We start from the raw sequence: 26,605 nt of genomic DNA on the forward strand, positions 1-26,605 counted from the left end.
AATTGAGTAGTCATGCTTCTTCAGTAACCTTGGTGAGTCAGCTCAACCTCTAATTATTTCAGTCTCCTTCCCTGCAAGAACAGCAGTCAAACTACACGAACACTCTATTGTTTTGCATCATTTCACACGCACACAGGGATAAGGGGGGAAATAATTCTCCCAATGAAGCAGAACCACCGGTAACAGCTGGCACAACTTCTAAAGACACAGTCTGTCTTGAAAAACAGCCTCAAGTTGTCTCTAAATAATAATTACCCCATCTGTATCAGGACTATCTCACTAACTAGCTGTACTTGGTGACACAATATCTGCTATTAACTTTCAGCATGGATACAAAGATTGCCGTAATATTTTTTAAAACCAACAATGCATTGTTTGCACATCAGGACAACAGGATGTTAGTTAAGACACAGAAAACACAAAGACATGGCTACCCTGTTCTTTAGTGACTCACTCTCTAATTATTACCAAATATGTCTCCAGTCTTTAGACAAATTTAGTTATTATAAAGGTGATTGGACAAATATCAAAGATTTGCCTTTCATTAACAAACGGCACATCAGAACCAGGTTACTTTTCCTTCCCAGCTACCGAACATTCAAAGCTTCTACTGCAGCCACTTTCCAGTCATTGTAGACCCCAGAGCAGTGGGACGATTTGATGCATAAGTTTCAACACGTTTTATTAATCCAGTCTTCTTGTGCTTCATTTAAAATATTGGAAACTATAAAAAGATCAGCCTGTTAACCCTCTGCCAGGAAACGGGGGAAAAAGTTGAAAACCTAACATCAACACGAAAAAAGCAAGAGCAACTGGAATCTCAGCTTTGAGGAAACATATGGGATGAAAGCATCCGCCTGAGCTCTAACCATTTGTCACATGGGACTCTTCCCCTCGGGGTGAATCCTGGACGTCCCCAGGATGGAGCGAGGAGGTCGTGCGTGCGGGCCAGTGTGTGACTGCGGGGGGCGGGTGGGGGGGGCTTGGCGGCGCGAGAAGGCGGCGCCGCCCCCTCCCTCGGGCTCAGGGAGGGTCTTCCAGGAAGCGGCGGACCTCGGCTGACTCCCCGGCTGCGGGACCCGGGCCGCGGCCGCCCTGGCCGGCACGTAGGGCCGAGCGAGCGTGACTCAGCGCTGACTCATCGTACTCGCTGCCAGTGGATTTCCCCCGTCAGCTGCTTGCGCTCCGCCTGTAGCCGGGAGCGCTGAGGACTTCGCAGAGAGAGCTGCCTCCTTAATCCTCCCTGCACAGCAGAGCAGTCCTGTCGCTCTAAACAGAGCAAGCCAGCTTTCACTGCTTTTGAATCCCAGCCGAGCGGGCCACTGCCCTGCTGTGTTTCCTTTGCCTTTAAGAGTGCAATAGTCCACTTATCAAATTCTTTCATCAAAAGCGTGTTGAGACAAATTCCTGACATCCACTGTGACTTCGAGGTGACCTCCACCCAGGTTTTACTTCCCTTGTACCAAGCTCTCGTCTTATTTTCGTCCCTCATTTTGTGAATTTATCCTCTCACCACGCTTGCTAACTAACGTTGGCGCAAACCCACAATTGTGGTGACGCAAATCAGGTTGGAACTTGGCATCGTCGCGTGCGGGCAGTGAGGGACTTACTGTAAAAACTGGGGCCTTCATAAGGGCGTTCTTATCTGCCATCCCACTTGCTGATTAGATGCCATGCTCATTTTCGGTCTGCCAGGCCCCTTTGAAAGTTCCAGAGACAGATTTAGATTGACTGCGAAAACCTGTATTCAGGAGCGATCGTGTTCATTTATTCTTCCCGGGCGTTCAATCTGCAGCGCGGCAGTAGAGCGGCATTTCTTCCACTTTACCAGGAGCCGCCTGCATCAAATGCGCCACGGTAAAAAAAAAAAAAAAAAAAAAAAAAAAATGCAGATTCTCGAAGCTCACGTCCCATTACAGACTCGGAATGTCCTGGAGGGTGGGGGACACGGAGGCACCTGTCCTCAGGGCGGGGCCTAGAAATAATTCATCGTATTAGCCAGTTACCTAGCAGTGAATCTTAGGTACACCTACGTTTGAAAACTACTAGCAAGAGGACGAGGATGTGAGACATTATACTATGTAGACTCTAGAACTCCTTACAATCTAGAGCACTGTGTTCTAAAATTGATGTTTATGTTCTGATGGAAGGAAAAATATTTCCAGATTTGGCTTTTATATATTATTTGCATTAACTGTGTATTAATATAGACAGATTTCTTTGTTTTTATTTTTATTTTTTTTATTTAAAGAGAGAGAAACTCTTGCTGTGTTGCCCAGGCTGGCTTCATACTCCTGGGCTCAAGGAACCCTTCTGCCTCAGTCTCTCCAGTAGATAGGACTACAGGCATGCAACGCCATTCTGATCTTTCTTTTTCTCTTTCTTCCTTTTTTATTTTTATTTTGAAACATGGTCGCACTCTCTCACCCAGGCATAAAGCGAAGTGGTGGGCTCACTTCAGCCTCACCCTCACCAGGATCAGGTGATACTCTCACCTCAGCCTCTCGAGTGGTTGGGGATACAGGCATGTGCCATTAGGCCTGGATAATTTTTGTATTTTTTGTAGAGACAGGGTTTCTACATGTTGCCCAGGCTGGTCTCGAACTCCTGGGCTAAAGGGATCCGCTTACCTTGGCCTTCCAAGGTACTGGGATTACAGGGATGCACCCCTGTATCTGGCCAGCTCTTTTTTTTTTTTTTTTTTTTTTTTAATTAGAAGCTTGTTTATCAAATAAAATCAAGTTTCTATAAATTTTCTTTATTTCCGAGTGTGATTTTGTGTCAGAATTACCCAAAGAGCTATACCAAAAAAAAAAAAAAAAAAAAAAAAAAATTGTTTGACCAGCCTTCAGGCTTAAACACACTATCTCTGAAGGTGAAGCAACACCTAGGCAAAAATAGGCATTTTGAAATACTTTCAAAGTTAGTCTTTGAACTTTTTCAAAATCATCACTATTCCCAAGTAGTAACATCAGTAACTCCAGGGTAGTTGGCCTATATTGTTCCATTATGATGCTCACTCATCTCTCACTCTGCACTGTTTCATTTCAAAATCACCATTTTTAAAATAAAATTAGGATAAAAAGGAATTTGATGAGATAAAAGGCAAAGGAGTAAAATTAAAAGTGATCACAAAAAATATCAACTCACTATTACATTCATAAATTCACTTATTTAGAAAACAGGTTTGAAATATTTGTATTCTACATCTTTTGTGTAGGTGGGAAGAGGGGGTTAATTGGCCAATAATCTGCAGGTCTATTTTGAAATTTTTAGGTCAGGTGTGGTGGCTCATGCTTGCAATCCTAGCACTTTGGGAGGCCAGGGCCAGAAGGAGGATCGCTTGAGCCCACGTGTTTGAGACCAGCCTGGGCAACATAGCAAGACACTGTCTCTAAAAGAAAGAAAAAGAAAAAAAGTAACTGTTTTCCCCTTGGATATTTTGTTTACTCTTCTCCTTCTTCTTCCTCTCCTCCTCCTCCTCCTCTTTCTTCTTCCTCTTCTTGTTTTCTTCATCTTTCTTCTTCTTTTTCTTCCTTCTTCTTTTTTCTTTAGGGGAGAAGCACAAGACACAAGTTCCATGAGTTTTTATTTTCTTTTCATTCTGCTGGGATTTTCCATTTAGTCTCTGCTAGCATTGTGGCAAAAGGCCAAAAAAGCCTAAATCTGAAACATGCCTGACAAAGACATCTCCTTGCTGACTTTTATTTTGTTTTTTTTCAGACAGAGTCTTGTTCTGTCATTCAAGCTGGAGTGCAGTGGTGCGATCTCGGCTCACTGCAACCTCTGCCTCCCTTCCCAGATTCAAGTGATTCTCTTGCCTCAGCCTCCCAAGTAGTTGGGATGCCCAGCTAATTTTTATAGTTTTCGTAGAATCAGGGTTTCGTCGTGTTGGCCAGGCTGGTCTCAAACTCCTGACCTCAAGTGATCCATCGCCTCGGCCTCCCAAAGTGCTGGAGTTACAGGCATGAGCTCCCATGCTGGGCCTGGCTGACTTTTTTACAGCTTTGCTTCTTCAAGCCTGATCCTTGGTCCAGCCGCATGGGCATCATCTGGGAACAGACTCTCAGACCCCATCCATCACTACTGAATCAGAATCTGCATGTTAGCAAGATCCCAAGGTGATGTGTGTGTGTATTAAAATTTGGAACCACTGTCTCATAGTAATTGTAAGAGTTACAATCTAAGGTTGGTGGAGGAGGAAAGAAGAAGAAACAGGAGTCTGCTTGTGGAGGGGACATGTATTTGTTTCCTAAGTCTGCTATAACAAAATACCACAAAATTTCTAAAACAATAGAAATTTATTTTCTCACAGTTCTGAAAACTAGAAGTCCAAAGTGAAGGAGTCGGCAGAGCCATGTTCCTTATGAAACTCTGGGAGGAATCCTTCCTTGTGTCTTCCAGCTTCTAGGGGTGACCATGGAAACTTGCAGTTCCTGGGTTTGCAGCTCTATTACTTCAGCCTTTGCTCCTGTGGTCACATGGCATTCTCCCTATGTGTCTGCCTTTTAAATTGTGTTTTTTTTGTTATTTTTTTTTTTAGACAAGAGTCTCACACCGTCGCCCAGGTTGAAGTGCAATGGTGCGATCTTGGCTCACTGCAACCTCTGCCTCCTGGGTTCAAGCGATTCTCCTGTCTCAGCCTCCCAAGTAGCTGGAACTACAGGCATCCCCTGCACCCCCCGAACCCAGGTAATTTTTTTTTGTATCTTTAGTAGAGACAGGTTTCACCATTTTGGCCAGGTTGGTCTCAAACTCCTGATCTCATGATCCACCCGCCTTGGCCTCCCAAAGTGTTGGGATTACGAGGTAAGCCACTGCACCTGGCCTACATTATCTTCTTATAAGGTCAACAGTTATGTTGGATTAGGGCCCAGTGAATACATTGTAAATTGACTATATCTGCAAAGGTCCTATTTTCAAATAAGGTCACCTTGATAGGTTCTAGGATGTAGGATTTCAATATATTACTTTGGGGGAAGCTATTTATCCCGTAACAGGGAGATGTGGAGATTTTATTATTAAAGAATGGAAATGCATTATGTGAAAAATCACATTAAAAAATAAGCATTATTTTAAATTAACCTAATCATATTTTATCTTTAAATTTTATTTATTTTTGAGACAGTCTCTGTTGCAGTGGCGTGATTTTGGCTCACTGTAACCTCTGCCTCCTAAGTTCAAGTGATTCTCCTGCCTCGGCCTCCCAATTAGCTGGGATTACAGGTGCATGCCACCATGCCTGGCTAATTTTTTTTTTCTTTTTTTGTATTTTTAGTACAGACAGGGTTTCACCATGTTGGCCAGGCTGATCTCTAACTCCTGACCTCAAGTGATCTACCTGCTTTGGCCTCCCAAAGTGCTGGGATTGCAGATGTGATTCACTGCACCCAGCCTCAAGGGCAACTTAGCATCTCTTTATAACATGATGCCGAGTTGAAAGTAAGAACTCAGTAGTTACTAATGATAATAGTCAAATCTATAGCCTACTACTGAACAAACATACAAAATCTCACGTTTCAATCTACCTATGGTACAAGGCAAAACACACTTCGACCACAAAGATTTAGTTTGACCATAGAAAGTAAGCTCTAAATAAAAGGGAAAAATCTGGGCACAAAGGCTCATGCCTGTAGTTCCAGCTACTCCGAAGGCTGAGGCAGGGAGAATTGCTTGTGGCAGGGAGAACTGCTGGAACCTAGGAGGCGGAGGTTGCAGTGAGCCGAGATCATTCCGTTGCACTCCAGCCTGAGTGACAGAGCGAGACTCTGTCTCAAAAAGAAAAGCGAAAAAATAATTATGGCTAAAATTACCACATTGACAGATAAACTGAAAATATCATAGGACCAGGGCAAGAAAGAGAAGGGAATCCTTATAATGCCAGGAAAGGATAAGAGTAGGACCAGAGGGGCAGCTTCAAACATAGTAGTAATGTCTTTTTAAAAGCCCTTGGCCATTTGTATTAGGAATCTGTTTTTGTCTGCCCAGCATTAATTCTCCCCTTTTCCTTTGAGAAGCCTCAAGTCATCCTGGCCAAAGTTTCTATGTAGGACTCTTGGCCACAGTGCTTGACTTTCCCACCTCCCTTCCCCCAAGGTTGAAACACAGGGCTATTTATGTCCTAGGCATCTAAATATGGAGTGTAGTCTCAAAAATGAAGAAGGTGGTGGAAGCTGAGTCATTTTAGTGGTAGTGATCAGAGACACCAAACAGATATTTTGTTTGTTTTACCACTGAGAATCCCAGAGCAACCCTAGTTGCTATACTCCACAAGTCCCCATGTTTTTTGTTTGTTTTTGAGACAGAGTCTTACTCTGTCACCCAGGCAGAAGTGCAGTGGCATGATCTTGGCTCCCTCCAACCTCCGCCTCCTGAGTTCAAGTGATTCTCCTGCCTCAGCCTCCTGAGTAGCTGGGATTACAGGCATGCACCACCACGCCCCGTTAATTTTTAGTAGAGATGGGGTTTCACTATGTTGGCCAGGCTGGTCTCAAACTCCTGAGCTCAGGTGATCCACCCACCTTGGCCTCCCAAGTGCTGAGATTACACGTGTGAGCCACCCCGCTGAGCCTCATTGTTTAGCTATTTCTTTTGTTCAAAGTGCTACCTAGTATCTTTCCAAATGTTATTTTATTTAAAAAGTTAAAATGTCAATGTTTATTTTAATTTGTATATTGTTATTTTTGTTAATTATAATTTATTTTAAATTATTTTTAATGGGCCCAGAGCTAGTCTCAGTTGATTTCTATTGCTTACAAAGAAACCTAAGCAACAAAGATACTGATGGGGAGAACACATGCTGCTTACCCACTAAGACACCTGAAATAGTAGTCTGCACTCATGATCAATAAAATACGTTCTCTTGAAATATAATAAACCTTTTTTCAGTTTGTTTCATTGGATTTTACCATCATTGTCCTATATATTTTTTACATTTTTTTTTTTTTTTTTTGAGACAGAGTTTTGCTCTCTTTGCCCAGGCTGGAGTGCAATAGCACGATCTCAGCTCACTGCAATCTCCACCTCCTGAGTTCAAGAGATTCTCCTGCCTCAGCCTCCCAAGTAGCTGGAATTACAAGCATGTGCCACCACACCCAGCTAATCTTGTATTTTTAGTACAGATGGGGTTTTTCCACATTGGTTAGGCTGGTCTTGAACTCCCAACCTCAGGTGATCCAATAACCTTGGCCTCCCAAAGTGCTGGGATTATAGGTATGAGCCACCATGTCCAGCCGGTACTTTTTACATTTTAATTTACTGATTTCTTTATTTTAGAGATGGGGGTCTCACTATGTTGCCCACGCTGGAATGCAGTGACTATTCATAGGTGCAATTATGGCACATTATAGCCTTGAACTTCTGCACTTAAACTAGCCTCCTGCCTCAGCCTCCATAGCTGGGACTACAGACATGCACCCCTGCATCCAGCTAGCCCTATATTTCAAGCTGAAATTTCATCTTTCCTTTCTAACCACCCAAATTGCCAGTGGATGAAAATGAGGGAATCTCTTTTATTATGCTACTTGAAGACACCAATAATCTTTTAAACTTTTTTTTTTTTTTCAGACAGGGTCTTGCTTTGTGCCCAAGCTGAAGTGCAGTGGCACAAACATGAATCACCACAACCTTGACCTCCTGGGCTGAAGCAATCCTCCTGCCTCAGCCTCCCAAATAGGTGCAACCACAGGCACATACTACCATGCCCAGCTAATTTTATTTACTTATTCCTTTTTTTTTTTAAAGATGAAATCTTGTTCTGTCTCCTAGACTAGAATGCAGTGGCTCGATCTTAGCTCACTGCAACCTCCGCCTCCTGGATTCAAGTGTTTCTCCCACCTCACCCTTCCAAGTAGCTGGGATTACAGGTGCATGCCACCACATCCACCTAATTTCTGTATTTTTAGTAGAGGCGGGGTTTCACCGTATTGGCCAGGCTGGTCTTGAACTCCTGACCTCAGGTGATCTGTCTGCCTTGGCCTCCCAAAGTGCTGGGATTGTAGGTGTGAACCACTGCACCCGGCCTATTATTCTTTTGTAGAGATAGGGATTTTACCAAGTTGCCCAGGCTGGTCTCGAACTCCTAGAGTGATCCTCTCATCTAGGCCTCAAATGCTGGGATTACAGGGATGAGTCACTGCACCTGACCCCAGTAATCTTTATGTTGTCTCCAAATCCTCATTATGGTTTTCATGATAATTGCAATATCAAGATTAATGAAAAGTGATCCAAAGTTCCTCATTAGAGCTAGTTTACCAAGGGCCTAATTGGCATAATAGAAACAGAGTCACTGTTATTCCAGGTTAAATGTGATCTTTTTTCTGCAAGCAAAGAAATAATATTGATATAAAGCTTTCATATTGACTAACACTAACTGTGTGTGCTTTGAGTTCTGCTGATGCAATTTAGCATTTTAAAAATTTATTTATTTATTTTTCAGTCTCTGTAGAGATGGTCAAAATTTGCCAATTGGAGTTCAGGCATGGTGGCTCACACCTGTAAACCCAGCACTTTGGGAGCTTGAGGTGGGCAGATCACTTGAGGCCAGGAGTTCGAGACCAGCCTGGCCAACATGATGAAATCCCATCTCTACTAAAAAATACAAAAATTAGCCAAATATGGTGGCACAGACGTGTAATTTCAGCTACTTGGGAGACTGAGGCAGGAGGATTGCTTGAACCTGGGAGACAGAGGTTCCAGTGAGGTTGTGCTACTGTACTCCAGCCTGGGTGACAGAGCAAGACTCTGTCTAAAAAGAAAAAAAAAAAGACTGTATGGGCTGGGGGGCTGGGCTTGGTGGCTCACACCTGTAATCCTAGCACTTTGGGAGGGTGAGGTGGGCGGATTGCTTGAGCTCGGGAATTCAAGACCAGCCTGGCAATATGGCAAAATCCCAGCTCTACAACAAAAATAGAAAAATTTAGCACACCTACAGAGCCAGCTACTGTAGGGGCTGAGGTGGGAGGATTGTTTGAGCCCAGGAGGTGGATGCTGCAATGAGCTGACATCACACTGGTGCACTCCAGCCTGGGAGACAAAATGAGATTCTGTCTCAAAAAAAGAAAAGAAAAGAAAAGGAAAGAAAAGAAAGACTATATGAATATTCTTTATGGCAGGGAAAATAATGTCGTATTGTGTGGAGAAACCATAAACCTTTTCTCATCTGCCTTCATACCACAACAATCATCACTTCTGACCAAGTATTGGCGGGGGGGTTTCCCCACACACCAAGTAAGCAGTCATTTCTGCAGTGGATACCAGCTGGGTGTCTTCTAATTCAATTCTGATACTATCTACCTGGAGATAGTGTCAGATCCCACAGACTGAGGCCTCCATCCCCAAAACTGCCCCTCTTCCCCACTTCTGATGCCAGTCACAAGCCCCAGGTTGTTCTACCTGTGCTTCTGATCAACTAGCTATAAACTGGGGATTCCACAACCTCCTCCTGGGTTATTTGTTAGAGCAGCTTAGAGAGCTCGGGGAAACATTTATATTGTTTACTGGTTTCTTATGAGGGATATTACAAAGGACACAGATGAAGAGATGCATAGGAAAAGACCTGGGGGAATGGGAGCAGAGCACACCACCCTGTAGGAACATCCACGTGTTCAGTTATTCAGAAGCTCTTCAAATCCTGCTCTCTTGGGTCTTTTGTGGAGACTACATTGGATTGGCATGACAGCTAACTATGTAGAAAGGTGACTGGACACAAAAGCATGATCTCACGGTAATAGATTAAGTGGGAAAACTCAGCAAGGCCTGTCTGTTTAGATTTTTCTTGGTCTTTCTGTGCAGCATTTCTTCCTCCAGGGTATGAGGAAGGACTTCTGAAAGGCAGGGGAAGATTAGGATCTTCCCTTGGGGACAAAAAGGAGCAGATAAAAGAAGGGCAGGTGAAGGCCGGGCGTGGTCGTGGTCGCTCACGCCTGGAATCCCAGCACTTTGGGAGGCCAAGGTGAGTGGATCACCTGAGCTCAATAGTTCGAGACCAGCCTGGCCAACATGGTGAAACACCGTCCCTACTAAAACTATGAAAAAATTGGCTGGATGTGGTGGTGTATGCCTGTAGTCCCAGCTACTCATGAGGCTGAGTCAGGAGGATTGCTTGAACATGGGAGGTGGAGGTTGTAGTGAGTCAAGATTACACCACTGCACTCCAACCTGGTCAACAGAGCAAGACTCTTTCTCAAAAAAAAAAAGGCAGGAGAAGATGAGAGAAAAAGATTCTGTTTTCTGAGGCTTGCTTCTGAGGCCTTAAGTTCCCCAATATTATAACAAAGTATTATAACAAAAGCTATGGGAGTTATGAGCCAGGAGCTGTGGATGAAAATCAATGTATGTATATATTATCATATCACAGGTGTAATTGCATGTCCTTTTCAGCAATCTATTATTTTTCCTAGAGTTTCTAAAAAAATTTTTTATAAATTATCGCCTATAATTTCTTCCAAAATTCTCCAACATACTACTTGGTCTATGGAAACATTTCTTTCTAGGAGAACTCCAGCCTCTGGTATCCCTCTGGCCTCTTTGAACTGATTACTTTGCAGGCCTGTTGCACAGCTATTACTTCGAGACTTCTGTATATTGCAATATTAGGTTGGAGACACTGTCTTCTGGCTCCCATATGACTTACTCTCTCCACTCCAAGTATCTTTAAAAAAAATGCCTGAAAGATAAATTTACTAATTCTTGCAAATCTAAAAATGTTTTTTCCTTTGTTTTTACATTTGATATTTAAGATGTCTAGAATTCTTGATTGAAATCATTTTCCTTCAAAAACTGAGAGCATTGCTTCAGTCTTAACAGTATTGCAAATGAGAAGTCAGAGGAAAGCCTGAATTTTAATTCTTTATTTTTTCCATTTTTTTTTTTTTTTTTTTTTGAGACGGAGTTTCGCTCTTGTTACCCAGGCTGGAGTGCAATGGCGCGATCTCGGCTCACCGCAACCTCCGCCCCCTGGGTTCAGGCAATTCTGCCTCAGCCTCCTGAGTAGCTGGGATTACAGGCACGCACCACCGTGCCCAGCTAATTTTTTGTATTTTTAGTAGAGATGGGTTTCACCATGTTGACCAGGATGGTCTCAATCTCTTGACCTCGTGATCCACCTGCCTCGGCCTCCCAAAGTGCTGGGATTACAGGCTTGAGCCACTGTGCCCGGCCTATTTTTTTTTTTTTTTTTTTTTTTTTAAGATGGGGTTTCACCATGTTGGTCAGGCTGGTCTTGAACTCCCTAGCTCAGGTGATCCACCCACCTTGGCCTCCAAAGTGCTTGGATTAGAGGCATGAGCCACCACGCCCAGCCAGCACTTTTATTTTTAACTTACCAGAATTCTTCCTTATTGTCTGATTGTTCTTTTATTATAACATCTAATTTCCCTGCATTTCTTTGACAAGCTTATTGGAACTTTTTTAAAAAAGTATTTTGCTCTTTGAATTATTTGTTTTCTTGTGCAAGGTTTTCTATTGATGCATTTCTTTTATCTGACAGTTTTCTTCAAATGTCTAGGCATACTTGGCTGCGTTTTTATATTATTGAGAGTCATCAGAGAGGCATTGATTTAGGGTAAATAAACCCCTAGGTCCTCAGGTTCCAGAATGATTTTACTTTAGGGCATCAATACCTAGAGTGCCACTAGTTGCCATAGTTCCTTCCAGTGTTTTCGATGCCACTAAATAGGAATATTCAGTCTTTTAGATTGAAGCAAAGGTCTGATATTCAACCTTTTTTTTTTTTTTATTTTGAGACAAGAGTCTCATTCTATAGCCTTTGGCTCACACTGTGTCCTGCACTGCACAAGGGTTCAAAGACCTAAGTGGGGGATGAAGAAAAACACAAACAGAAACATAGAGAAAGCTGGGCCAGGTGGTCCAGGAGGTGAAGGATGTCAGTCTCTCTGGCCCCAACTTGTCTCAGTGTACTTTATTTTATATGTTCACAAAGCACATAGCAGAGGGAGGGTGCAGTTACTTAGAACAGCCTGTGGTTATTATTCTCATACTTCAGTTAACACACTTCAGCTAACAACTATCTTGCAGCAAGGTCAGCAAAAGCTGGTTATCTCTCTAGGCCTGTCTCTGTTCTACCCCAACACATACACATCCTCCTATTATGGTTTCACTTCTCTGGAGTTCACCCAAAGTTCACATCAGACTTGCTGCTGATCCCCCCAGAGCGGATGGGCTTCTCTGGCACTCTACATAGCCCAGGATGGGGTGTAATGGTGTGATCTCTGCTCACTGCAACATCTGCCTCTCAGGCTCCAACTATTCTCCTACCTCAGCCTCCCAAGTAGCTGGGAATTACAGGCATGTGCCAGCATGTCTGGCTAATTTTTACATTTTTAGTAGAGATGGGGTTTTGCCACGTTGGCCAGGCTGGTCTCGAACTCCTGACCTCAGGTGATCCACCCACCTCGGCCTCCCGAAGTGCTGGGATTACATGTGTGAGCCACTGTGCCTGGCCGATATTCAAACATTTTAAGCTAGGTGGCTGAAAGTAGAGGAAAGGGGATCATGGTTTACTGTTCTCTTTAAGATGTTCAATTTATCTGGATGATTTCGTTTCACTTCTCACTGTTCCTCTTTCCTACGTCTCTCTGTCTCTGAGAAGGGAGGCTCTTGGGGCACTGCAAACAGGCAGCTTTCATTCTCCTAGGAAGCTCTCAGAAAGTACAAATTCCTGTTCCCTACGTAGACACCCAAATTCAGCACCTCTGGGATGAGCCTAAATATCTCTTTATTTTTAAATGCCTTTTCTGGCTCATACATACATCCAGGTTTAGACACCACCAAAAAGTTATCAGTGACTTGGGAAGAGGTGACAATACAAGACAAAGCAGAGGTTAGAGCCTCATGACTTGGCAGATGACCGGATATGGGGAGAAAGAGAAGAAGGAATCAAAAATGTCTATCAGGTTTTAAGCCCGAGTGACTTCTAGGATTATAGCGACATTAGTACAAATAGGAAAGTGATAAGGAGAAGTAGGTTTACTTCCTTCTTGAATTTTTTTTTTTTTTTTACCAGATACTGTACTGAATGCCATCCCTATAAAATATTGCTGAAATATTCTTTTTGTAGAAAGATTACTAATAAGAATGAAGTTAAATAAGAGTTAAATAAAAAAATCAATTCTAAATCTTTTGGGAAAATGAAAAAAAAAGAATGAAGTTGCATTTCCATAGAATTTCTCTGATAAACTTATTAGAGCTTCATCAGAGAAAAAGATGAAGAAATAGGTGTTTTTTTCAGGCTGTAAAACCTGAAAGGATTTATAGGCACAAGCTAAACAATCTATCTACTTTTAACAGTTTATGAATATAATTAAAAGACACACATACAGCATTCCAAAACTAAATGTAGCAATCTACTGGTGAAAAGTTCCTAGTTTTCTTTCAATCAAGTATCCTAATTTTCTAAATGTAAAAGAGCAAAATTTTAAATATACATCACCTCTCATTCTTACTCACTACTTCTAAACAGAGGTGCAAAAAAAAAAAAAAAAAAAAAACCCACAACAATGGTATCTACAACTCTTTATAAGGCTTATATCTATCCTTACCCACTAAAATATTTTGGTTCATGCAGTTCACTTTCTATTAATAGAACAGCCTGATGACTCATTTTGTACATTTAGAGTATAATGAGGATTTCCAGATCTGCAATACCTGGGATGACCATAAATACCTCCTTCAAATTAAAACACATTTTTAGAGAATAGTTCTTTGAAATATTATTTTGAAAAAAGATAAGGTACGATTTATGTACAGTAATTTTTATGCATTGTAGTGCATAGTTTTGTAAGCTTTGACAAATGCATGCAGTCATGTGACCACCACCACAATCAAAATACCAAGCAGTTCCTTCACTTCTCGAAGTACCTCCTACCTCCCCCAACCTCATATCCTTTTGAAGTCAACCCACTCTGGCCCCACAGTCCCTGGAAATCACTCATTTGTTTGCTTTCTATATAATTTTGCCTCTTCCAGAATGCTATGTAGGTGTTATCAGACAGTATGCAGCCTTTCGAATTCGGCCTTTCTCATTTAGTGTGATGAATTTGAGATTCATTAGTTTTCCTCAATACATCAGTAGTTGGTTCTTTTTATTCCTGATAGTATTCCATCATATAGATATGCCAAAGTCATATCCAAATACTGATTGGGTGAAACTAACCATAACAAGGTTAGTTTCATGACTTTTGAAATTATGCAATTTATTTTTTATTTGCTTTGAGATGGTCTCACTCTGTTGCCCAGGCTGGAATGCAGTGGCACCATCCTGGCTCACTGCAAATTTCACCTCCCAGATTCAAGTAATTATCCTGCTTCAGCCTCCCAAGTAGTTGGGATTAAAGGTGCATGCCACCAGGCCTGGCTACTTTTTGTATTTTTAGTAGAACCTGGGTTTTACCATGTTGGTCAGGCTGGTCTTGAACTCCTGACCTCAAGTGATCCACATGCCTCAGCCTCCCAAAGTGCTGGGATTGCAATGAGCCATCACCCCTGACCTACGCATTTATTAAGAAGGAAAAAATGTATATTCTCATAATGCCTTGAATTCTTTAGTTACTTGGGAATTACTTGAAAATGTATTAGGTATAACTGTTTCAAAAGATATGATTTTTCATATACCTTAGAAAACAATAGATATTTCTTCAGCTGTCTAATTGTGGGTGTGCATTTAAAATGTGTATTGTGATTCCAAAATTTTCTCTACCTAGGAGGGAAATACAACACATGGGATTATTATTGCTGATGACACCAGATAATATTTTGCCTAAACTCCTAAGGTAAGTGCTCTATGAAGACCCCATTCAACCCAATCCTTTGAAATGGCTCACTTCCCATTTAAACCCTATTAATCTTTTACTTCATGAAGGCAACAGGTGGTTTAGAAAAGAGCCAATAGAAAGATAATTTTTGTCCTTCAGGATCAGTGCCAATGGAAAAAAGTGACCTGAAATACAGATCTCAGACCTGACATGATGAAAATCTAATGCCACAGCTGTTGTCTCTCAGAACTGTCACTCATCATGTTTTAATTTCACAGTTTTGATTTAATCTTTTCTAAATACAGCACTGGATAAATACAGAACAAGATAACAAGAGTTCCCAGCAAAGGAGCCAGGTTGGTATTCATACTATCCCCCCTTTTAACCTCCTCCCCAGCCCTTTGGGTTTTATTTTCTGTGGTGATTGCATCTCCAGCACACTGCTTTTTATGTTCATGAGGGACAGGGCTTCTTTAATAGCTCTTGAACCTAACAAGCATCCTAGTGGTTTGATTTCAGTGTGATTTATTTGCCTTTCTTATCAGGCTAACCAGAATGCTTTTATCAGCTATGTTAACTTGTAACACAGTGGAATTGGGTTTGCAGGTATTAAAAAAAAAAAAAAATGAGATTTTTCAATGATGTACCTATCCCTAAGAGGCCCTCTTTTCTGAGATCTATAATGAAAAATACTACTGTCAGCCATGGAGTAATTCTTTTTCTTATGAAGCCACCATTAAAAAAATCTATATTGGGTTATAATTTACATACAATAAAATGTACTCATTTTAAGCATATAAATCTTGACGAACATATACGCATGAGTAAACCACTACTACAAGATATGGAGCATCCTCCCCGTGACTCACAGGCCTCCCTAACATCTCTTTTCAGTCATTTCTTCCCTCACCCTCAGACCCAAGCAGCTGATCTGCTTTCTGTCATGATGGATTGCTTTTGCCTTTTTCAGATCATTTTGTAAACAGTGTGTACTCTTTGTGGCCTGGCTTTCTTACTTAGCATAAACTTTTTGAGATTCATCGGTGTTTTTGCATGCAACTGTTAACTTGTGTTTTCTGTGGTTTTTTGACTGAGTTTTATTTTGTTTTATGAATACATCATAATTAGTTTATTCATTTGCCTATTGATGAACATTTGGATTGTATCCACTTTAGGGCTATTTTGAGTAAAAATGTTATGGACATTTGTATGTAAATCTTTATGTAGTACTCATTTCTCTTGGGCAAATATCTAGGAGGAAATGGCTGGTTGTATGATTATGTATATAATTTTAGTCATTTTAGTGGGTTTGTAGAGGTGTATCATTGCAATTTTAACTTGCAGTTTCCCGAAGACTAAGGAGAAGACTAAGGACTTAGAACAGTTTTTCATGTGGCTATTGACCATTTGAATAACTGGGTTTTTTTCCTTAAAATGTCTGTTTGAATCTTTTGCCAGTATTGTTTTGGATTGTTATCTTCTAATTATGGAATTGTAAGAGTTCCTTATTATTTGAAATACCAGTTCTTTAGAGTATGTGTGTTACAAATACTTTCTCCTACCTTGTGACTTTCCATTTCCTTTTTCCTAAAAAAAAATTTAGCTTCTTGTTTTATATTCTATTTTCTTTCTTCCTTCCTTTCTTCCCTCCTCCCTCCTTTCTTTCTCTCTTCTTCCTTCCCTCCCTCCCCCCTCCTTCCTTCCTTCTTTTTTCCTTCCTTCCTTCCTTCCCTTTCTCTTTCTTCCTTTCCCTCCCTTCCTTCCTTCCTTCCTTCCTTCCTTCCTTCCTTCCTTCCTTCCTTCCTTCCTTCCTTCCCTCCCTCCTTCCTTCCTTCCTTCCCTCCCTCCCTCCTTCCTTCCTTTCTCTCTCTCTCTCTCTCTCTCTCTCTCTCTCTCTCTCTCTCTCTCTCTCTCAGCTTATTGCAATGTCCACCTCCTGGGTTCAAGCAATTCTCATGCCTCAGACCACCGGGTAGATTGGACTACAGGCATGCACCACCACACCCAGTATTGTATTTTTGGTAGAGGTGGGGTCACTATATTGGCCAGGCTAATCTCGAACTCCTGACCTCCCAAATTGCTAGGATTATAGGCCTGAGCCACCACACCTGGCCTCATGTAAATTTTAGAATTGACTCATTAATTTCGACAAAGGTCTGCTAAACTATTAATTGGGATTGCATTGAATCAATTTAGGAAGAATTGTCATCTTGGCTGGTCAAGGGGGCTGGTCAAGGTGTCTGTAATCCTAGCACTTTGGGAGGTCAAGGCAGGCAGATTACCTGAGGTCAGGAGTTTGAGACCAGCCTGGCCAATCTGGTGAATCCTCGTCTCTACTAAGAATACAAAAAAATAGCAGGGTGTAGTGGCAGGCATCTGTAATCCCAGCTACTTGGGAGGCTGAGGCATGAGAATCACTTGAACCCAAGAGACAAGATTGCAGCTAGCTGAGATCATGCCATGGCCCTCTGGCCTGGGAGGCAAAGTGAGACTCCATCTCAAAACAAAAAACAAAAAAATTATTCTAACAATATTTAGACTATCAATCTATGAACCTGGTATATCTTTCTGTTTATTTATTTATGGTTTCTTTTATTTTCAAGGCAGGAATGCAGTGGTGCCATCTCTGCTCAATATAGCCTCAACTTCCTGGGTTCAAGCAATCCTCTCACCTCAGCCTCCTAAGTAGATGGGACTACAGGCATGTAAAACTATGCCTGGCTAATTTTATGGTTTGCTTTTGTAGAGATGGGGTTTTATTGTGTTGCCCAGGCTGGTCTTGAACTCCTGAACTCAATAGATCCTCCTACCTCAGCCTCCAAAAGGGCTGAAGGTGGCTGCAAGTCACCATGCCCAGCCTATTTAAGTATTTTTAAACTTCTCTCATTAACATTTAGTAATTTTTAATGTACAGATACTACACATATTTTGTTTAATTGATCCCTGTTTCATATTTTTTGTGCTGTTGTGAATGTAATTGTTTCTTTAATTTCATTTCCAAGGGATCTTGGCTAGCATCTAGAAATACAATTGATTCTTTAATATTGACCTTATATTCTATAATTTTGCTAAATTCACATATTTGTCTCAGTAGTTTATTTGGAATTCTTTAAAATTTTCTATATGTACAATCATGATGTTGATGAGAATATACAGTTTTACTTCTTTTTTCTAATCTTGCTTTGTATTTTTTTCTTGCCTTATTGTAATGACTAGGATTCTAGTACTTTGTTGAATATATGTAATAAATGCAGACCATCCTGTTGAATATATGTAATAAATGCAGACCATCCCTTGGTCTTTGGAGGGGAAATACTCAATATTTCAATAGGATGCATGATGTTAGCTCTAGGTTTTCCACGGGTGCCCTTTATCAGATTGAGGATGCTCTTTTCTATCCTATTTGTTGAGAGTTTTACCATGAAAGGGTGTTGAAGTTTGCCAAATACCTTTTCTGTATCTATTGAAATGATCATATTTTTCTCATTTATTTTATTAATATGGTGAATTACATCAACTGATTTTTTTTTTTTTTTTTTTTTGAGACAAAGTCTTACTCTTGTTGCCCAGGGTGGAGTGCAATGGTGTAATCGTGGCTCACTTCAACCTTCACCTCCTGGGTTCAAGTGATTCTCCTGCCTCAGCCTCCCAAGTAGCTGGGATTACAGGCACCTGTATTTTTTGTTAGAGATGGGGTTTCACCATGTTGGCCAGGCTGGTCTCAAACTCCTGAGCTCAGGTGATCCACCCCCCTCGGCCTCCCAAAGTGCTGGGATTACAAATGTGAGCCACTATGCCTGGTCATATCAACTGATTTTGAATGTCAACTCAAGTTAGAAATCCTGCAATTACCAATATATGGTCATGGTCATGACATGTTATCCTCTTTAACTATTGCAGGATTGATTTTCTAATAGCTTAAAGATTTTTTTTTTTCCTTTTGTCTATGTTCAGGAGAGATTAATCTATAGTTTTCTTTCTATGATGTCTTTAACTGGTTTTGGTACTGACATAAATGAGTCTTGTAAAATGAGTCAAAAATTGTTCACCCCTTCTTTTATTTTTCTTAAGCAGTTTCTGTGGAATTGGTGTTATTCTTTTATTGAATGTTTAATACAGTTCACTAGTAAAGACTTGGAGTTGTGTGTGTGTGTGTGTGTGTGTGTGTGTGTGAAAGGTTTTAATTTTGAATTTAATTTCTCTAATACATATTTGACTCTTCATATTTTCTATTTTTCTTTTAACAGAATTAGTAATTTGGATCTTTGAAGGAGTTTGTTTTATCTAACCATTGAATTTATTGGCTTAAGGCTATTTAAATATTCCCTTATTGTAATTTTAATGTTTGTGGGATCTGTACTGCCACCCCTTCTTTCTTCTTCATATTAGTAACAAAGTGCTATAATATTTTCTTTCAGCATTTATGTATCTTTTAAATAAAGTGAGGAAATGTATGTGTGTATTATATGCTACGTATCTATTTACTCACACAATTACCATTTCCAGCATTCTTCCTTCCTACCTATAGATTCCAGTTATGATCTATGTAGTTTAGGGGTTAGCCAAGGATTGGGGAAAGATTTAAAATCCAATTTGGAGCTTGCAGTCATTGTAGTTCCCTTAATTTCAGAGCTACCCTTTCTCACTCTCCGGAAATTTCCAATAATTCCTCTGGCACCTCAGGCCATTAAGCTTTCAGCTTTCTGCTGCCTCAGTTTCATTCTGTTTGGGAATATATTCTGTCAAAGAGCCATAAAGTCACAGATCTTGCCTGAGATAGTTCTAACACAATGTGCAGATACATTATTCTCTCTTTTCTACCTATCTTTTGCTATCCCCATGTGGTGTTTTCTACTTATCCACAGTTTAGCAGTCAGCTAGAGATTTGGGTGGTTTATATTCAGAATTTGGGCCTTATCTCTTCTGTGGTTTTCTTGCTTCTAAGATTTCCTCCTAAAATTCCAGCTATTCTGAAAGCTTTGTAGTCTGTCTTCTGCCACCAGTAATACTGTAGTTTTCTGTCCCAGGAGCTTTGGACATTGCAAACTCTCCTCAGGCAAAGAAAGCCACAAATTGCTGTTCTTATCTGCTGCTGTTGCAGTCTTTCAAGAATAAACTGTGTTCGGCTTCTGTTTTTCTCCAGAGTCTTCAAATCATTGTTTTAAATAAATGTTTTGTCCAGTTTTTATCATTATTATGTGCAGAAGAGTTCACCTGACCACTTCATAATGCCAAAACAGGAAACTTGACCCTTGACTTTTAGCCTTGGCTTTACAATCATATACTGAAATTCTTTCTCATATGTGTGCTTTCCATAGATTATTATTCTTTCTATAGGGATTGGGAAATATATTCTTATTTGTGTGTGCCTCAAATGCCTAATTTTATTCCACATACATTTATTGCATATTCGCTTGATTTGAATACAAAGGTAAATAAAACTTGGCCTTAAGGACTTGTCTAACGTGAGAAAATGATAAACAATGGAATTATTGTTGTTATCCCAAAAGCAGTTAGAGGGTACCATGAATCACAATGAATATAAGGGTCAAGACTCTCAGAGGGTTAAAGAGAGTGTCTTCACAGAATTAGCAACCCAGCTGCTCGGGAGGCTGAGGTGAGAGGATTGCTTGAGCCCAGGAGTTCAGGTCAAGTCTGGGCAACATAGTGAGAATCCCCTTCTGTAAAAAAATTAAATAAATAAGTTAAATAAACCAACAAATAAAAGGAAGGAGTAATACTTGAGAGCTGAGTCTTGAAAGATGATTAGAGGTTGGCCCACCTTTATGAGGTTTTGGTGAAATTCCTTTTCTTATCATACATTTTTCTATAAATTAAGTAGCCATTCTCAAAGCTCAAATTGTGGAATAAATCATAGTGAATTGAAAGGAAATAATTCTGTATTAAAAACTACAATATGGCAAGCATTACGCTATAGAGATTTTACATATTTCATTTTATGTTATCTCAATAACTGTGAATTATTAATTATTAGCACTATTGTAGAGATAAGAAAAAAATAATTTTCAATTTGCCCAGTGTCAAGCAATTAATAAGAATGTACATTTCTTCACCAAATGTTTTTTAAGTAGTTGTTATGTGCCAGTCAAACATTATTTTTGGTGTTGGGTATACAAAAATAAACAACATAAAGTCCTTGGCCTTATGGAATTTACAGTCTAATGGGGGGATGTCAGATTACAAACTAATAAATAAATACGCAATGTCTTCATTGGGAATAAATGCTACAGAGAAAAATTTTAAAAAGGCAAGGAGGTGATATGTTACTGGATTTAAAGGATGATTAGAAAAGTCTTCTTAGATAAAGAGACATTTGACCCAAGATCTGAAAGAAGTAAAGGAGGATGCCATGAAAATGCCTGGGGGAACAGCATTCAGAAGGGAAAGAGGACAGCACCTGCAAAAGTGCATTCCTTGGTGTGTTTGAGGAATATGAAGGAGGCCAGTGGGGCTGCTGTGAAGTGCGAGATGGGGAAATGGTAGATGAGGTGAGATAGGTATGTAAGGAGCCCAGCTCATGTAGAGCTTTGTAGGCCAATGAGATTTGGAATGGATGAAATGAATGAAGCAGAAAATCACTGGAAGCTTTTGAGCATTAGAGAGGCATAATATGCCTTATATTTTAGAAGGATCACTCTGATATGGGAAATAAATATGAGGGCAAGGGTGGAAACATATAGATGAGCTAGGAGATTATTATAATTGCTCAAGTAGGAGATTGGACCAGTATGGTAGCAGTGTAGCTGGACAGAAGAATTTGAATTCTGGACTTATTCTGTGTGTAGAGCTGACATTATTCCAGATGAATTGGAAGTGTCCTTTGAAAGAGGAGCCAAATTCAGGTTAATCTAATTCTGAACTCACTCTTCCTCTAAGCACAGGGGAAAAAAAACCTATTTAAAGAAAAAAAGCAGAGAAAAAATGCACAATTTATACGGTTATACTGGTAAGAAACTAAGATGAAACTCATGGTCACTGGCAAATTCAAACTATTTTAATCATCCAAAATGTCTTCAAACCAAATTGCTTAATGTGTCAATCTGAAGTACATTCAGTATTATGAAAACACATAATATATAGATTGTATGCCAATTTGTGAATACTTTAGAATTCTTAGCATAAAAATACTTTACTCAAGTTTGAAAAATAACTAAAAGTAAAATGAGAATCATGGCAATCCTGTGAAGTATGAGATGAACAACTATTATTCCTACTATTCCATAAGTTATAAATTTAGAGTCCAGATAAATATATGCCCCCTTTCGTCAAATCCAATTAATCAAGCACTAGGATCAGAGTCTATGAATTCTAATTCTAGAGCAGACATACTCTTCGATCAATTGTTTTTTTTTTCTATAAATGCTTCAGATTTTTTAAAATAAGAAAACATTACAGATTTAGTTGAAGAATGTTTATTTTTTCTCATTTCTATTTCCCTCTGTCTCCAGAGTTAATCTTTCTCATGAGTTTGATGGTTATTAATTCCACACATATTTTAAGGCTTTATTCTGTATTTTCTAGTTAAACTGTTTATTTCAGTAGTTTTAAATTTTTTGTTAAAATGTTTATACAAATATTATGACTACTCTACTAATATTATATTTTTGACATTAATTCATGTTGATTCATGTACTTCTGGCTGATCATTTTACTACCTCTGTAGTAGTATTTTCTTTATATATGTATATTTTCCTACTTATTCTTCTGTTGATGGACATTGAATATTCCCCCCAAGTTTTCCTTTTTTCTTTTCTTTTTTTTTAATATATAGAAAAGTATTTAGGTGAAAATAGAGAAGATAGAGTGTAATACTCTGAAACCAATTTGTCCTAGGTAAAAACTGGAGTGTTTATGAAAAAAATCAGAAGGAGAAATTGTTGGCTATAAGTTGGTTTCTTTCTTTTTTTTTGGATTGGAGGTTTCAGTGGGACGGGAGAATCACAAGGAATCAGGTGTTCAGAGGAATGTATTGAGTAGAGGTGAGGAACTAGGATGTTGAAAAGTAAAAAAAAGGAGAGAAGGAGAGGAAGAAAGAGGAAGAAACAGAGGGAGAGAGAACAGGAATATTGCTTCATTCTAAAAATGGGTATTAATAATGGCCGATCAATATTTTGTGTATTTGAAATGGAGAACTCTATAAATATTTATTGAGTTTACTTGTTCCGGATCTGAGTTGAAGTCCTGGATGTCCTTATTAATTTTCTGTCTTGTTGAGTCTAAATCTCGTTATGGGTCTTATGTATCTGGGTATTAAGGTCTCTTATTGTTGCATTGATCCTTTTACCACTGTATCTTTGTTGCTTTGGAATCTATTTTACCAAATGTGAGAATTGCAACTCCTGATTTTTGTTTATTTATTTATTTTTGCTCTCCATTTGGTTGGTAAATTTTTCTCCAACCCTTTGTTTTGAGTCTTTGTGTACCTTTGGATATACCTTTGTTAGGTTTTGGCTGTATCTTTTGATTGGGGGATTTAGTCGATTTAAATTTAGGGTTACTGCCATTTGATGTTAACTGGCTATTTTATCCATTCGTTGATGTAAATTCTTCTTTATGTTGATGCTGTTTACTTTTTGGTATATTTTTAGAAAGGCTAATACTGGTTGTTCCTTTCTATGTATAATGCTTCTTTCAGAAGTTCTTGTAAAGCAGGCCTGGTGGTAATAAAATCTCTGAGTACTTGCTTGTTCATAAAAGATTTTATTTTTCCTTCAATTGTGAAGCTTAGTTTGGCAGGATATGAGATTCTAGGCTGAAAGTTCTGTTCTTTAAGTATGTTGAATATTGGCCCCCACTCTCCTCTGGCTTGTAGGGTTTCGGCTGAGAGATTTGCTGTAAGTCTAATAGGCTTCCCTTTATGGGTAACCTGGCCTTTCTCTCTGGTTGCCCTTAGTATTTTCTCCTTCGTTTTGATCCTGGTGAATCTAATGATTATGTGCCTTGGGGTTGGTCTTCTTGAGGAATATCTTTGTGGTGTTCTCTGTATTACCTGGGGTTGAATAGTGTCCTGCTTTGCTAGATTGGGAAAATTTTCCTGGATAATGTCCTGAAAAGTATTTTCCAGCTTGGATTCATTCTCTCCATCACATTTAGGTACACCAATCAAACATAGATTGGGTCTTTTCACATAGTTCCATATTTCTTGGAGACTTTGCTCATTCCTTTTCATCCTTTTTTCTCTATTCTTGTCTTGTCGTTTTATTTCATTAAGTTGAATGAGAGAGAGATCCAAGATGGCTGATCACTAACAGCTCAGGATTGTAGCTCCCAGTGAAAGCTCAGAGAACGAGAGGACGCCACACTTTCAGATGAATTTTCGTTGCTCACGGACCAGCAGATTTCTAGTAGAGGAGCCCCACGGGTCGCCAGCGCGACTCTTCTGGCCGGTGCAGCGGTTTTGCCGGTGCCTTGGCGCTACAGCTCTTCTTGCAGAGTAAACTGAACTGGTTCCCTTACTGACCGGTGTTTGGAGCTCCAGGAAGGCAGAGCTGCTTGTTGCGGACTCAAGAAGGAAGCTAGACCAGAGATTCCCAGGCAGAAGAGCACCATCAGTCTTATCGCTGCTATTTTGGCCGGGGCAGTGGGTTGCTTGAATCCCAGCACTGGGAATCAATAAATTGGATGTCGACTCAGAAACCTAATTAGAAAGGCGGTAATTATAAAGACAACAGATGGATAAATTTATAATAAAGGGAAAAAACCAGCCTAAGAAGGCCGAGCATACCCAAAATCAGAACCCCTCTCCCTCTACAGGGGATTGCAGTTCCTCATCAGCAACGGAACAAGCCCTGATAGAAAAGGACTGTGTTCCATTATCTGAAGTAGGCTTCAGAAGGTGGATGATAAGAAACTTCTGGGAATTAAAAGAACTTGTTCTAACCCAATGTAAAGAAACGAAGAACTTTGAAAAAAGGTTTGACGAAATGCTGAAAAGAATAGACAATATAGAGAGGAATATAAATGAACTAACGGAGTTGAAAAATACAACATGAGAACCTAGTGAAATATGCACAAGTTTAAATAGCAGAATGGATCAAGCAGAAGAAAGGGTATGAGAGGTTGACTCATGCTCAAGGTTGCCTGCCTTTTGGCCTAATTAAAGGTATCAAATATTAAAGGCATAATATTTTCCATATTCCATATTTCCACAAGACCATAACAAGCATTTTAAAGCATGAATAGTTGGTATAAAAATATTCTATACAATGTTAGAACATTTAGAAGTGTCCACCAAAGGGTAGCTCACGAAGTACAAAGAACTTAGAAAAACCAATTTCTAAGTCTTTATGTTCTATATCAGTTACCCTAAGTTTTTGAAATGTCTATAATTTTTTTTAATAGATTCTTGTTCTGCTGCCCAGGATGGAGCGCAGTGGCATAACTTTGGATCACTGCAGCCTCTGCCTCCTGGGCTCAAGCGATTCTCCTGTCTCAGCCTCCTGAGTAGCTGGGATTACAGGCACGTGCCACCATGCCTGACTAATTTTTTTGTATTTTTATAGAGATGGGTTTCATCATGTTGGCCAAGCTGGTCTTGAACTCCTGACCTCAGGTGATCCACCTGCCTCAGCTTTCCAAAGTGCTGGGATTACAGGTGTATGCCACTATGCCCAGCCATCGAAACATCTGTAGTTGTGTAGATTTCCTTACTACTTATTCTGCGTGGCAAAATCTGTTCAAATATGTGTGTTTCTTTGGCGGTGGGAGGGTTTAGAAATGCACACAGAAAGAACATTTGCAAACACATCTAAACAAAGCTGGTTTGGAGACTGCAATTTTTACTTCTATGATATTGAGCATGTAGAATGATAATTATATTATTTCCTCTAAAACAAAAAAAATAACTAAAAAGTTTAGGCAGGAGGTGGCCATAGAATTTATCTGTACTGAAGCAATTGGTTTGTGTGCATTCTTCTATTCCATTGTAAATATTTTGTACTTATCTAGGGTAAGCCTCAGTAATTAGGCCATAATCGTAAGTTGTCACTCTTGAAGACTACAGCTGTATGTATTTGCAAAGATTAATGACAACTAGATTTTTTAATAATTTTGGGAGCATTGCTTACCCTAAGATGGCAAGCAAGACTCTTATTGTTTACTTGATATAAATGTATTTTATTAAATATTTAAGACTACATAGCTACATAACTTGGTTAAAAAAAAAAGCTTTTAACAAAATTTTGGAAATTAAAGGTGAATTTTTTCTTTCTAAAGCTGTGATTTGTAGCCTTCATAGTGCCCAGTCATGTGCCATATACTATTTAATGTTTAATAATTTTTTATGCTCAGTCACGACATCTATACACACATATATATTGCTATTAAAATCTGTATTATTGGCTTTTCCTTATAACTATTCAGAAGGTAATAAGCAATTCTATTTTTATTTTACAGACAAAGGTATAAATATTTAACTGTGTAATAGGCTAAATCACATGAGTAGCAGAATGAGTACCAGAACATGATTCATTAATTTTGTGTTTACAGATCAGTGAGCCCCAGAATATTTTTGTTTCTGGACTATTCTTCAGTGAGGGTGGATTAAACTACATCTGTATTTGCTGTTGGAGAGATTCCAAATGCACATTTTATATGGTATAGTTGGAAGTGGAATAAACTGTTACTGGAAAAGATCACCTTTCCCAAATTAAATCCAGGCTTTCAAAAGAAGCATAGTCTAGATTCATATAATTCTAAAACATCAGAATCAATCAATCAGTAAACTAATAAGCAAAGGTTTCTTAGTGACTTTTCCAGATTTTATAGCTGGTTATGGTATCATGTTCATGTTAGTAAACAGCTTTGGAAAGCCT

The 26,605-nt window shown here is 39.6% G+C and overlaps 1 long non-coding RNA gene across 2 annotated transcripts in view; it reads left to right on the forward strand.

Moving 5' to 3' along the window:
- Positions 1-26,005, forward strand: part of LOC103791501 (uncharacterized) — a 58,393-nt gene extending 32,388 nt beyond the window's left edge. Inside the window, exons 3-6 of one of the 2 annotated variants that reach the window (XR_008479630.2) lie at positions 4,544-4,692; positions 14,721-14,789; positions 15,077-15,127; positions 24,004-26,005. This is a non-coding gene — a long non-coding RNA (uncharacterized LOC103791501). The remainder of the gene's footprint in view (positions 1-4,543; positions 4,693-14,720; positions 14,790-15,076; positions 15,128-24,003) is intronic. The other variant, XR_013532584.1, reaches the window with a different exon arrangement.
- The last annotated feature ends 600 nt before the right edge of the window (positions 26,006-26,605 follow it).

Source organism: Callithrix jacchus, chromosome 2 (assembly GCF_049354715.1).
Source record: "Callithrix jacchus isolate 240 chromosome 2, calJac240_pri, whole genome shotgun sequence".
In the NCBI taxonomy this organism is placed as follows: Eukaryota; Metazoa; Chordata; class Mammalia; order Primates; family Cebidae; genus Callithrix; species Callithrix jacchus.